Below are 12,875 nucleotides of genomic sequence, written 5' to 3' on the forward strand. Positions count from 1 at the left end.
TAAATGGAAATGGGTGCGTGATGATTAGATCTTGCAAATGATTTGGGTGTTTTTTTCTTATTGTTCTACTAGAAAATGGAATTCGAATTCAATTTTGGTGTTTTCTTCTTATTGTTCTGTTAGAAAGTGGAATTCAAATATAGTTTCAATTTTTATTCTTGATAAATGGAATCTAAAGTACAATTGTGAGTTTTCCTTATTATTAGAATATCAAGGGAAGTTGAGTATTTTGTCGACAACTAGAATTTAAAGAAAAAATGAATTTTCTAATTGAGGAAAACCAAAAAATAGCCTAAGGAAGGATTTATCATAATTCTTACCTATCTAAGCCCTTTCACAGTTGCTAGCATAGCCCTTTTGTGATGGGTACTGCAAGAAGGGGCAAAAATATAGATTTAAGATTAGAAAATAAGTACAAGTGGTATTAATCTCCAGGGAAATCCATAAACTCAAAGGTCTATTAACATTAGTAGGATCTAAAATAAATATAATACAATGGAAAACACAAATTTCTTGGTGTGGACTTAGAAAAAATGGCTTTCTTTCAATGTTAAAAAATGAGTTTTCTAAATATAGGCTAAAAGGGTTATGGAGCATACAATGCCGAATTCTTTCAACGCCACAAAAAATCTACTTTTCCTCTATTTGCTAAGCAAGGTAATAGCAAGGGTAATGTCTCCAACAAGTTGTGAAGGACGAGATAAAGGACACAACTATTGTAACATTTAAGTTGGTTTAATGATCTTGTACAACATGTATTAAATCCCATAACAATTAGAGAATAAATTTTAAAATTTCTTGCTAATTAAAGTTTTAAAATTCATATTTTCTCCCTGTCTTTTTTGATTATAACCAATAGAAATACAGATAAATAATATTATTTAAAATTTAAAAAAATATAAAAATTATGATATTGCTAATAGAATTTAAATGTGTGATTTTTTAGTCAAACTCATTGACCCATGTTTCATGAGTAGTGATTCACATGTATCCATCTGTCATGGGAATAAATGGAACACTTAGCACTCATTGGATCTAAGGTGATGTTTACAGAGGTGAAGCACTAGGGCTTCTCGAGAGGTCACCCATCTCAGTACTACTCCAGCTTGAGCGCACTTAATTATGAAGTTTCCTTCATGGTTAAACCCACTTTGCGTGGTTAAAAATTATCAAACTTTAGAAAATAAAATATTCTTAATAAATCTTTAAATCTGGTTGATCCCTTTGAAAATATTTTTGCATCTAAGAAATGCAATAGTTACATGACCACAACTTTCCCAAAACCATAATCGTCCAAAACATTAGTATCATACCTCAACAACATTGTAAGATACTTTGCAGCTTAAATAAAATGCTTTCAAGCTGATATCCTTTTTATAAGAAAACTAAATTTCTTAAATGTTTTAGAAGGTAATTGGGACACCGTCTAAATTTATGTTGGTTTGTACTAGGGCAATGAAAATTCGTTCCATGTTCGTTCATATCCGTGAGATGTTTAATCCAACCCAAATATGATGTTTCCAAGAAAAAGAGACCAACGTCCTATTCAGTCAACAGCTCTAGCCGTCCAATTAAACTGTCCACTATCTTCGAGGGTGCCTTTGCAGGCAGGGCACCAGGGTTTATGATTTTTAATTTATAGAAACTTATTTTAAGATTCATAAGGATTGAAAATTACGATTGGATGAGCGTCTAGTAGGTGGGAAGTGCGCGTGGGGACCGTCCAAGTCCTTTGAATCCTAATCAATAAATGTTATTAATGTTAGCAACAGCTGGTCAATGATATTGGACAGAGAATCAAACATTTTCCACCCTGTTTGGCCCATACAAAGAATATAACATCACTTGACAGTTTCCAAAACGGTAAGTATGTTCAGACAGGCCCCTGGAGATACCATTGTCTTTCTGAGACAAAATGAAGATGGAAATGCAAGGATTCGTGGTGCTGCTGTTACTACTCTATTGGGCTAACACAAATGTTGCAGTCGAATGTCCGATTAACTTCGACTATGTAACTCAAATGCCATGGAACACATCATCCTGTCGATCCATTCAAACAGCAGGGGAACTGAACAATTGTGGAATGGCGTTAAGAAGCATGTTGGGCGTAGGCCTTGCACAATACCTCAGAGTTCAATCGGCCTTCGAACTTCCCAACAATGCCTTTGCCGCTGCATGCCTGACTACATTCCAGCAAAAGCTAACATTTTTGAGTCTTCGACCAAATCTGGTTCAACTGTGTTTCATCAACACATCTGAGTTTGTGTCGTCTCCAAGCTCGTGTGGAGGCATTCAGACCACGAAAGACTGGATTGACAAAGTTGGAACAACTGCATTGGACACGGATTGCAAAGGAGATCTCAGTGCAATCTCTGCGTGCCATAGATGCCATGAAAGCGGACAAGTAGTTCAGAGGCAACTGCTGAGCATGATCAAAGGGGTTACAGAGAAAATGAAATAACCGCAACGGATTATCGACTCTTTAAGTACCAAAAATCTTAAACTTCAAGGGTTTGACATTTTGTCAAACAGTTAGCCGACAAGCTCTGATACCACTGAAATAACTCCGACAGGATTATTGCTTCTTTAAGCACCAAAATCTTAAAACTTCAAGGGTGCGGTCATTACGTCAAACAGTTTGCAAACAAGTTCAGTCCTTACTGTAACATTAAGTAACTGTACTGGAAAGTGATCAAAGTACTTGACAATGAAACAAAACCCATCCTTAAGCAATAGTTAATGACAGGATTCAGAAAGTGATTCAGTTGCAAGTAGTATGGTCATAGCAACCTCGTTTTATTAACAATAACTGAGTCTGAAGAATTACAACTAAGTAATGAAAAGAACCTGATAATCGGATAATGCAGGAGTTGATCCAAAGTCATCTACCTTCACAGACTGGATGTGGTACCGTCCCTCCTTTTATACAATCTCCCTTAGAAAGCTAAGCTTGGTCGGAATATGGGGTTCTCTCCAACTCTTCAATGGATCATTGTTTTTTCGCCCGATTTCCTTGATGCCTGTGATGTGATTGGAACACGACCAAAACAATTCAAATCGCTACTTGCTAAGGAGTCTGCACTGTCAGAAGTTGAGTCCACCGGATGCAAGGAAAAATGAAGCCGATGGGGAAACCAAATGCGCCTCCGCCCTCTATAATTCTTATCTTGGTCACCTGTGATTTTTATGATTCGCGACCTGTGACAGGGCGCTCGGGCTGTTGGTTTTTTTAAGCCACTGGACGACAGGAGGAAGCCAATATGTATGATCGTACCCACCTCTGCTTGCAGTAATACTGAGTCAGAAATCAGGGAACAAACCTTGTATATATATTTCGACCCGTGTTCAATCACTGTTTCTGCTACTCCTTCGGCCTTGTCCCAAATTAATGCGTCTTCAATAATTAATATGGATCGACCATTATATTGAGTGCGGCAGTAATGATTGGAGATCGTCTTCAATACAAAAGCCTTCAATCCTGCGATTTCTTTAAAATCTCCAAATATATGATTGGCGTTGGTTGTGCAATTTGAAATTGTTATTTGGTGTTACTCATCTCTTTCTTCTCACACCCACACAGTCCTCCTTGCTCTGCAAACTTTCTTACACTGAACTGGAATGGACTATTAATCGCCTTCAAATCTGCAATATTTCTAAAATGAAATTAACCCTGTGCTCATTATATATTGTTGTGCACCCTATAACATGATCTTTGCAATTGCCTTCTGCCCAGACTTCAGCCCTAACAGTATACGAAAATGCCGGCTGGAAAGATAGCTTGGAACTTGTTCTTCTACCCCCGATCTGCTCACACTGTAACTTTCTATATAGAATGCTGAAGAAGTCGCCTTACTCCTTTGCCAACTGATCCGTAATAAATTCCAACTTTGCAAATAGCTTGAATCTTCGAATATTAATTCTCAGAATGATCCTCCAAAAATTTGGCCTTAAGCCACAGATTACCATCCTGATGAAATGACTGAATGTCACCTCCAATCTGCAATAATTCAGATGATATTTCACACCCTCAAAATTGCGTACCAATTGAGAGTTATCGTTCTCAATGGCTAACTGTGATAATTGCAGAAACCCTAGGTTCTACAATGCATCTGTGATTGAATCACAATCTGAAATCAAAGAGAGATAATCAACTGCCTGATTCGAATGGAGCCCCGGGGTGCCTATTTATTCTTTTCTCTCCACCTTCTCCAGAGACTTCTAGAACATTTTTGATCTTATCCCTCAAGTGACTTTATTAAATATTTTCATAATCCAAGTCACTTTATTAAATATAAAGTTATCTTTTAATATTTATTTATTTAATTAAAATAATTAATTAGTTGTCCTTAAAATATGCATTATTTTAGACAACCAGATTAATTAAATTAATTAAATCGAACTGTCACCAAAAATGGGACATGACAGAAAATAAGTACCTACTGTTATTATTTTGTGTGCCTCTATGCAATTGGCGTCGTGAATGAATTTGGGCCTACGAACAGAGGAGCTGCAGGGTGTATTCTTCGCGTGCCCTTCGTGAACACAAAACCCACAACTGGCACGCAAATCATTTTATACGGCTGTACGGGTACTGTAGGAGGCATCCTTATGATCTGTAGCTTGGGGATGTGTTACAATTATGGACGAGGATTAAAAGAAAAGCCGAGCACAGGCATTTCGTGAAGTCAAACAGAGGCCTTTTGAAGCCCAACACAGGGGCAGTGTGCTTTAATTTGGACCAGATCGCCGGAGCCACCAACAATTTCAGCGCCGGCAATGCCATTGGCGAGGGCGGTTTCGGGACGGTGTACAGGGGAACTCTTTCCGACAGTCAGCAGATCGCGGTGAAGAGGATTAGAAACTGCACTTCGGAAGGGGATCCGGAGTTTATTAACGAGGTGGAGATCATAAACAGCATTAGGCACCAGAATCTGGTTGTTCTGAGAGGTTTCTGTGTTGCCAGCGATGACACCGATGGCCGCCAGCGGTTTCTCATCTATGACTACCTTGCTAATGGCAGCCTCGACGAACATATCTTCGGTAATTTGGGGAAGAAGAGATTGGATTGGGAGCAGCGGAAGAACATTGCAATCGGCACCCCTAAGGGGCTCTGTTATTTGCACTTTAGAGTTCAGCCTGCCATTTATCACAGAGATATAAAGGCCACTAACATTCTGCTGAACGATCAAATGAATGCCTGTGTTGCAGATTTTGGGCTCGCGAGAATGACAACGGAAGCACAATCGCATCTGACCACACGTATAGCGGGCACTCATGGCTATTTGGCCCCTGAATATGCTCTGTATGGTCAGCTCACAGCTTGAGATTATGAGCGGCAGAAAGGCTCTGGAGTCTGGATACGTCTGTGGAGTCCCCGTCTGATTATCTAATCACAGATTGGGCATGGAAGCTTGTCAAGGCGGGCAAAACGATTGAGATTGTAGATGTTGGAATACGTGAGAAGGGGTCTGCAGATGTTATGGAGAGGTTTGTGCTTGTGGGCATTCTGTGTGCTCATGTAATGGTTGCATTCAGGCCAAGCATGGCGGAAGCATTGAAGATGTTGGAAGGGGAGGTCGACATTCCAGAGATTCCCGAAAGGCCTTTGTCCCTTCTGAATGAGCGGGCTTTGGAGGATGGATACTACGAGTCCTCCGCTCTTTTTTTGAAATTCCCAATCTATGCAAAACATTTAAATAAGTTCTAACGGTTAATAAGCTAATATGGACTTAATTCTCTTTTTGGTTTTTAATAAATGTATGGTTGGAATCTTTGTTAGTGTTTTATGGATACGACTATCTTCCGTACAAACTATCCTCTCTACAAACTGTACGATTGATCAATTTTCAAAAAATTGAAAACATTATGAATTTTGTTGGAAATTTTAGCATTTGATCTTCATGATCTGCATAATTCGTAATCGAGAACAACAAAAAATTGGGAAAAAAATACTACATTTTCGTGAATCTGGAAAAAAAAAAGTTTGACTTTGTTTTGTCTTTAGTGCATTTTTTTTAGAGATTAGCCTGTCCCATGTTTAATTGTGCTTTAATGTTCTCTTGATATTGTTTGGATGTGTTGATAAAGTGATTAAAAATGTGGTTACTTTCAAACTAATATCATAACATAACATGTAACATATAGTATTCATGGATTATAATATGTAGCATTCATGCACTTCTATCATAATGATCTAAAAGAGGTCATCTCATTTTTGAATTGTGAGCGTCTTGGATTAAGGGTGGAGATTTTGAGGATATTGGATGAACAAATATGAATTTATGAGAGGATTTAACACAGGGGAGGATGTTTAGTGGAACTTCGAGATTGATCGATGTAGGCTAGGAGATTGTCTTATTTAGATAAAAAGGTTAAGATCACAATTATTATTCAGGTAAGAAAAACCCTAGTTAAAAAGAGTTGTGACAAATTACATCCTCTCAAACATGTAAAGGAGACTAGGTGGCAAAGAAAAATATCATTTTTAGATCTGTATAATTTATTTTTCAGATTTGTATTTTTTTTCTCTGCAATTTTTGTCTACAATTTTCGGATTATTTTGTTCGATTTTTTTTGGCCTATTAGCCCTGTAGAGAAAATTTATACTTGACACATACATGCCCTGACATCTCATTTGTAGTTGGCATGGTTTCTCGCTTCATGCAAGAGTCCCATGAACTTCACTGGAAGGTAGCCAAATGAATCTTGCACTATATCTAGGGTACAAATACATATGGGATATGTTATGCAAATGGTACTGGACTACAATTAGTGGGTTATACAGACTCAGAATATGCAAGGGATCTTGATTCTTGCAAGTCTACTTCAAGATACATGTTTCATCTTGGTTCCAGCCCCATTTGTTGGTAGACTAAAAAAAAAAACACTATTGCTCTTTCATCGATTGGGGCTGAGTATTGAGGAATTGTGAATGCGGCAACAAAAGCTATTTGGTTGCAATAGATTCTGAAGGAGTTTGGTTTTGATCTACCTAGACCCATAGTCATCCATTGTGATAATCAGAGTGCTATTGAAATCTAAAAACATCCAGTCCAACATCAATGGACAAAACACATTGAGGTTCATATGCACTACATTAGAGAGCTGATTCATAAGCAGGTCATTGCATTGCAGTATTTTCCTATAGAATAGTAGATAGTCGACATCTTCACCAAGCCCTTGATGAAGATCAAGTATCTTCATTTGTGAGATATCTTGGGGGTGAGGGATTTTTCATCAAGGGGGGTCACATGATTCTTCTCTTCTTTATTTTACTTATCTCTCTTTTTGGAGGAGGGTTTTTCCCACGAGGTTTTCCCTCTTTCTCTGTTTTAAAAGAGATTGCATTGTATGTATAGCATTGCATTTGTACTTGGATACCTAACATGGCCTAGTAGTTAGGACCCATTATGCATTTCATCATAGCTTTTGTGAGCTTAAGTGCATTCCCCTAAGTTGCACTTAAGGGGCGGTGTTAGTGTAAATAATCATTATTTACACTTTACTTAATTTTACTTATGATAAATGCATTATTTATTATTTATTAGGTTAGACACCTAGGAGTATGCGTACTCATATGAGTTGTCTTGTTGACAACACAAGAGTTAGCAACTCTATTTTAACACATGGTGTCTACAACACTGGAGTTTGCATAATCAACTAAGTTGTCAAGTGGACAACACAGTTATTCACACTCTCAATTAAACACATGGTGTTTATAACATATTTTTACATGACACACCTATGTAGGCTTATCCTCTCATCATTGCACTAACTCTTGTGCTCAATGGAGGATAATCCACTCTTCGTGGACATGTGCTTAGTTGTGAGGCTTATCATTTTGCAAACTCCTATTCATTCTAGAGGCCTTTGTATATAGGCTCTCCTAGTGTACTTGTACATCAATTCTATTTCATATTGTTATTCTGCTCATACTTTATTGGTCCATATTATGCTAGTGCTTGAGCTTCTTGATCTTGGGTGATTTTGCCCTAAGGAAAATTCTTACAGCTCAAAGAGAGGGGCTTGCTAAAGTTTCTAGAAGGGCATTTTTTATGAAAAATTGGAGGAATATTAAAGCTGAATTTTATTGACTAAGAGCCAAGGATTATCTAGGGCACTATCCTAAGCTCATCCTTTATAATGTTTATGTCTTGCATTCAACAATACTTGCTCACTAGTGAGCTCATTAAGAACTTTCCAACTTCAGTAGGATAACAATGACCCAACAACAATCTTATGAGTTTTTATATTCTTTCTTAATTACATTTCATGGGAGGGTTACACTATTTTAAAAGGTAGTAGATGCTATGATTTTTTAAGTGAGAGCAATGATCTATAAGTAACAATTATAACACTCAAGTCGTAATTCATTTTTTAAGTCATATACTTTATCACACAAATATGAAAGTTTCCAAATTGGTGGAAACTTTCAAGCCCCTTTCTAATACCAATTTGATATTTTTAGCTATAAATATAATATAGAAGTTATTCTCCAACAAAATGTACTTATGGTAATTATGCCCATCATGTCTACATCTATATTATGGTTGAAAAAATAAATAAATATACTTAATGATCATAGATACATTTTACAATAAATAAAAATGCTACTCTCAAAAGTTAAGATGCTTATTCAAAAGGGATAACAGATTTTTTTTAATATCCCATGAAACTAAGGGAGAGTGTCCACCAGCTACCCATGTACAAATAGTCATCCATCACGTAACCCCCCAAACAATTCTTGTACAATAATCAATATACAAAAACTAAAAGCCTTGTAATGTATTACATGGGCACTTGTAGTTTACCAATGAATATTTATTCAAGGAGTTTGCCACATTTTTAGTGGTCTAGAACATGACTTGTCTCTATGTACATATAGATTGAAACTTTTTTGTGACATTAATTAGATGAGTTATAATATTTTTTTTGGTGGTTGTGGAACCTCATTGTCGAGATGTTTCTGAGTAATTATTAGTTGACTCCTCCAAATAACCACTTTTGAAGCTTTATGCACACAATCAATCCAATTGTCTACCAAACCATTAAATTTTTCTTTTAATGCTAAATAAGTTCAAATCTCTAGTTGAGCACGTTTGTATAATCAATGTCCACCCACCTATTGTACACCTAACCCGCTAATCAATTCCTTTACAATAGCAAAATATTCAAAAGTAAAAATCTAGTAAATTACTGTAGTGTACTAAAATATGAATATTTAGAAGAAGTGCAAAATATTTTTTCGACCTTTACATATACTTGTTAGATTGTTTTATTTGTGTGTATTTATTGACATTTTAATTAGAAGAGTTGTACAACATATTTTTTTTAGTGGTGGAAGTGGACAATTAAATGTACATATAGATAAAATAAATAAATTTTAAAAAAGAAGAGAAAAAAAAAAGATAGTGAAAATTTAGAAATGTCATTAAATATCTCCACAATTGCAATTGTTATAACTATCTACACTACCTCCAAATGATCTTTCTTTTTTGTACTTACATATACACGAGAACTTGTTCCACAATTGTTATAACTATCTACGCATTGAAACTCCATCGCAGGGTTAAATTGGAACCGCGTCATTCAGATTTGTATTTCAATTGATACGATCAGATTAATCATGTACCAACGTCTCTCTGGTTATAAGCTGTTACCATCATCTCGAAAGATCCAAGAAACCATCATTACACCGCCTGCTGCAATACAGATGTGTATAACCAAAGCCATCACTATCTCATCTTCTGCGTAGTGCGCGAAGCATTTAATCTACAAATTTATCATAAATTGGTAATGGAGCAGGTTCCGCTGACAAGTGACCCAAAAAGTCTTCGCGAATAAATTAGATATTGTAGCAGTCTTCTTCATCTGTGGTAAAATAACAAAAGCCCTAAAAGGCAGTGTCCCCTGTCCTACATTCAAACGCTCAAATTCCACGGTTCGATGAAAGTTCGCAACGCGGGTCTCTCTTACAAATTTATGGCTGCATGTCTGCAGAACTATTTGCATTCATCATTTCTTTAGCAAGAATGATTTGGAGAGCACTCATTCCTCTGTTGTTTCTGTACTCTTTTCATGTGGCCAGTGTTGAATGCCCAATCAATCTCGACTATGTTACTCAAATGTCGTGGAATTCATCATACTGCCAGTCGATTAGAACTCCCGCCCAACTCGAAAATTGTCGAACGACATTAAGAACTGTGATTGGTGTGGGTCTTGCTCAATTTCTGCGAGAACAATCCATTTTCGAGCTACCAAATTATGCCTCTGCCGCTGCCTGTTTCAGCAAATTTCAACAGAAGCTCACTTCCATGGGGTTTCTCCCAAATTTTGTCCAGCTCTGTTTCAACGATACATCAGATTATGTTTCAAGCCCCAGTTTGTGCGGAGGCATTAAGACGAAGCAGGATTGAATTAAAAAGCTCGGACCCACTTCTCTGGATAACGCATGTAAAGGAGATCTCTCTGGTGCCTGTGCCTGTGCTGCGTGTTTTGCCAGTGGGGAAGCAGTTCATAGGGAGTTAACGGACATGATCAAGAACATTTCAGAGAAAACCAGTCGAAAATGTTACTATTTCATTTGCCTCTATGCGGCCGGTGTGGCGAATGAATTAGGGCCCATGACTACTCAGGCTGCTTCGTGTATTCTCCATGTGCTGTTTATTCAGAGGAAGCCCAATCGACGAATTCTATTCTTTGGTTCTACCGACACCGTCATTGAATTACTCATGCTTTCTGCTTTAGGCGTATTGCTTCTGGGTCAGATTGAAGGGCAAGGCGAATCACATGTATTTTGTAAGAAATAACAGGAATCTGTTAAGAGGGGCTTTGAAGCCCAATATGGGCGCCGTTTGGTTCAACATTCAACTGATTAGGAATGCCACTGGTAATTTCAGTGATGCCAATGTGGTCAGCCGGGGGAGTTTCGGAACAGTTTATAAGGGCGTCCTCGCCGACGGGTGGCGGCCGATTGCAGTTAAGAAGATCACGAACTGTGGTTCGGAAGGAGAAACAGAATTCATCAACGAGGTGGAGATCATCAACGGCATTAGGCACCGGAATTTGGTGGTTCTCAGAGGATTCTGCATTTCTAGCGATGACAAAGAGGGGCGCCAGAGATTCTTGATTTATGATTTCATGGCGATTGTTGGTACTGGCCGTTTTAACGATCATTGCAGAAACATTCAAATGGAGACATTCATGGTGATTGTTGGTACTGGCCGTTTTACCAATCATTGCAGAAATACCGCCAGCAAGATCATGGTGATGTAGGCGCCGCCATGGCCATGGGCATTATAAGAACCATTACTTACTGGTGGAAGGCGAGGACGAAGTGCAGGCGTTTTAAGAGATTAATAAACCAAAGCCTTCTGATCAACGTCGTGAAGCCCAAGATAGGCGTAGTGTCGTTCAATGAAGGGCAAATCAAGAAAGCCATGAATGATTTCAGTTGCGCGAATTTAATCAGGCAGGGGAGTTTTGGAATGGTGTACAAGGGAAAACTTCCCGACGGTCGGATGATTGCCGTGAAGAGAATGAAGAAGTGCTCTGTCGAAGAAGATGGGGATTTCTGGAACAAGGTAGAGATTCAGAGCAGCCTTCGCCACTGGAATTTGGTGGCTCTGTGAGGTTTTGGCATTGGCAGTGAACACAAAGAGGGGTTCCAGCGGTTTCTCGTTTACGACTACCTCGCCAACGGTAGCCTCGATCAACACATTTTTAGAAACGCCGCCGGGAGAACGCTGACGTGGGAGCAGAGGAAGAAGACTATAATCGGGATTACAAAGGGGTTATGTCATCTGCATTGCATTAAGGCGTTCAGCCAGTTATTTATCACAGAGATATAAAGGCCAATAACATTCTACTGGATGAGGACATGAATGCCTATGTTGCTGATTTTGGGCTGGCGAGGATGGCGAGCGAAGGGGAATCGTATCTCGTGTCAAAAATATGCAGGACGCGTTGGTATTTGGCACCGGAGTATGCTCTTTATGGAATTCTTACAGATCGGAGTGATATGTATAGCTTTGGAGTTGTGTTGTTGGAAATCATAAGCGGCAGAAGGGCTCTGGATACCTCTGTCGAATGTTCGACTAAATACCTTATTACTGATTTGGCATGGAGGCTCCTGGAAACGAGTAGAGTAGTTGAAGTTATAGATTGGAGAATGCACGAGAGTCATGAAGGGGTGAAAACAATGGATAGATTTGTTAAGGTGGGTATTTTGTGTACTCATGTTAATCTGGCATTAAGGCTGAGCATGGCAGAGGCATTGAAGATGTTGGAGGGAGAGGCTGCCATTCCCGCGATACCAGAAAAACCTTTGCCAGTAGCAAATCACAGAGCGGCGAACAATGGAAAGGCGTTTCTCAGCGTTATAGAGAGTTGTCCTTCCTTCAACTCGTCTGTTATTGGAAGATAGGCGGCGTTCGTAACCCATGATGGTCCAGTACATTAATTGTTTATTCCTTGGTGTTCATGTTTTTTATGGAAACATCTCAGCAGAGATGTCGATATCCTTGGTGTTTCTGAGAGAGAAATGAGCTGCTAAGAAATACAGTATTCTTTATTTTTAATTTTTCTTGCCGTGGACTCCATTGATAAAGAAGTTTTACTCATTTGGAACTGGAACTCGAATAGTATTATGCTGAAATTTGTGTGTTCAAAAATTAAGAATTGTCAACTATTCATGTATTTTACTAAATTTATCTAATCTACAATTTTTACAATTTTTACTTGAATTAGTCTTATGAAAGAAACCAAAGGTCCTATAAATATAAAATATTTATTTTAATATAGAATGTATCTATATCTTAAATTGATTGCTTACTTGAAATATAGGAATAAAGATTTAGGTGTCAATAAATGAAAAA

At 38.0% G+C, this 12,875-nt stretch overlaps 2 pseudogenes; both read left to right on the forward strand.

Annotated features, from left to right (window-relative positions):
* The first annotated feature begins 1,915 nt into the window (after positions 1 to 1,915).
* LOC149555373 (putative receptor-like protein kinase At1g11050 pseudogene) lies at positions 1,916 to 5,707 on the forward strand (annotated as a pseudogene).
* Positions 5,708 to 10,031: 4,324 nt separating this feature from the next.
* Positions 10,032 to 12,424, forward strand: LOC149555374 (putative receptor-like protein kinase At1g11050 pseudogene; annotated as a pseudogene).
* The last annotated feature ends 451 nt before the right edge of the window (positions 12,425 to 12,875 follow it).

This window comes from Cupressus sempervirens, chromosome 5, assembly GCF_028749045.1.
Source record: "Cupressus sempervirens isolate cs-2001-9-10 chromosome 5, ASM2874904v1, whole genome shotgun sequence".
NCBI classification, from domain to species: domain Eukaryota; kingdom Viridiplantae; phylum Streptophyta; class Pinopsida; order Cupressales; family Cupressaceae; genus Cupressus; species Cupressus sempervirens.